The sequence below is a fragment of the Saccoglossus kowalevskii genome, chromosome 3 (assembly GCF_978046115.1).
Source record: "Saccoglossus kowalevskii chromosome 3, keSacKowa6.1, whole genome shotgun sequence".
Lineage (NCBI taxonomy): Eukaryota > Metazoa > Hemichordata > Enteropneusta > Harrimaniidae > Saccoglossus > Saccoglossus kowalevskii.
The window spans coordinates 34,831,475-34,833,643 of record NC_140643.1 but is presented as its reverse complement, the minus strand read 5'-3'; positions in this window follow the sequence as shown (position 1 = coordinate 34,833,643).

Here is a 2,169-nt window from a genome sequence, read left to right as displayed (position 1 = left end):
TTTTTCTGAGGGATGCATGTACATTCAAGTAGATTTTCATGGCAATGAATTAGCCACAGATCGTATACACCCCCACACCAACACGCATATATTGGGCTGTAAACATGCTTGTTTCAATATTATAATATTGAAACGACCCCAAATACGTATGAGGAACAATGTCATCTTCCTTACTGAAATATTCAAGAAATTCGGATGCTCTAAACTAATGTAATCGGAAATTGTGACCAATCGCGGCAACGGAACGAATATGGTGTACCATAAAGCCCAAAATTGAAAAACACCAATAAATAAAAGAATAAATAAAATAAAAGAATAGATAAAAAAATAAATAAAAGAATAAAAGAATAAATAAAGAATAAATAAAATAATAAATAAAAACGTAAAAGAATAAATAGAAACAAAGAACAACAATTAAAAGAAAGAATTGAAAAATAGAATGAGCTTATTTGAATAAGTGTTTTAAAAAGCTGTTTAAAAGTAACCCGCCATTGCGTCGCAAAGGAGCTAAAAACTAAACAGCCGTTGCGGCGCGACGGAGCTAAAAACTAAATCGCCGTTGCGTCGCAACGGAGCTAAAAAGTAAACAGCCGTTGCGGCGCAACGAAGGTAAAAAGTAAACCGCCGTTACGTCGCAACGGAGCTAAAACTTTGACCACAACCTTTAACCCAAGTCCCAAACACACCGTGACAGACACATAAGTTTTGTGAAAGACGCCAAGTACTGAGGATAAGAATCAATTGAAACTTGCTGGTTTAGAGAAGAAATCAAAAGCGGCGAGCACGAATATCTCATGAACATATTATATTCTGAATTACTGAAGCGAAGACAAGCTATGTTATTCACAATTTGGTGCACGTGTGGCCGAAATACCAACACACTTGTTGAACTCGGGCCGCCTATATATGTATATTTGCTGAAGTTTTTTTTAGAAAGGACTCTATTCTAGGATCTGCTGTTGTTTTGTGAACTTGGAACTACGACTTGTTTGGTATTGGTGTTTGTACAATAATTACACCACGTTATCAGCGGCTCGGTGAGGTGATTCAGTCGCAGATACCAAACTGACTTTCCCTCGACATGTGCGTTGGGACTTTTGGGTTAAAGGTTGGAGTCAAAGCTTTACCTCTGTTGCGACGCAACGATGGTTTACTTTTAAACAACTTTTTTAAAACACTTCTTTAAATAAGCTCATTCTATTTTAAAATTTATATTCTTTTATTTATTTTCCTATTCCCTTTTTTTATTCTTTTAATTATTGTTCTTTGTTTCTATTTATTTATTTATTTATTTATTTAAGTTTTTATTCATTGTTTTATTTATTTTTCTATTGTTTTATTTTTTATTTTATTATTTTATTTATTCTCCTATTTTTTAATTTCTTTTTTTCTTTTTTTCTTCTGTTTATTGTTTTATACTTTAATTTATTTATTTATTTATTTATTTATTCTTTTATTTATTGGTGTTTTTCAAATTTGACCCTACTGGCACACCATACGAAGATCTAGAATAATAATCAAAATCAAATATCGCATACCAGGAACTTTACCCCTTTGAGCGTTTTAGACATAAGTACTACGTAAATCAATACGCGCCTGTTTACTCTAGACAAGGTGTATGTAACCTTGCGAATATGCAGCTTTTAGCGGTCATACATATTTTATGTACGCAAAGAGCCTATGGGTGAATAATCATGGCGATGTCCTAAGCAATCCGTGACACAACGCCACGTCTGGCCACAATTGTTACCTTTTCTTTCAATGATAAAGATAACATTTCATTACGTCATTATATGACATTGATTCATATCAGGTTGGTTTATTGGTATATCTATATCTCGTGTAAGCATGCGAATCCGTCAACCGCCGATAGAAGACGTCATAAACTCGTTAGGTTGTTTAAATTCGACAACATAGTTTCGACCACCATATTCATATCGAATTGGTTATGTATGCCGTGATAATAATTTCCGCTCACCTGATTCCCCCTTCCATTCAATAATACGAATTGCAAAAAAAGCTTTTGGCGGTTTTTAGATTTGAATATTAATCGTGTTATTGCCTGTACTGTCAGTTTTTTTATTTACATTCGCATTCGCTAGACAACAGCTATGAAATTATACAGCCTCTCCGCGATAGTCCGATCCGTTGTTCTATTTTATTGACAAT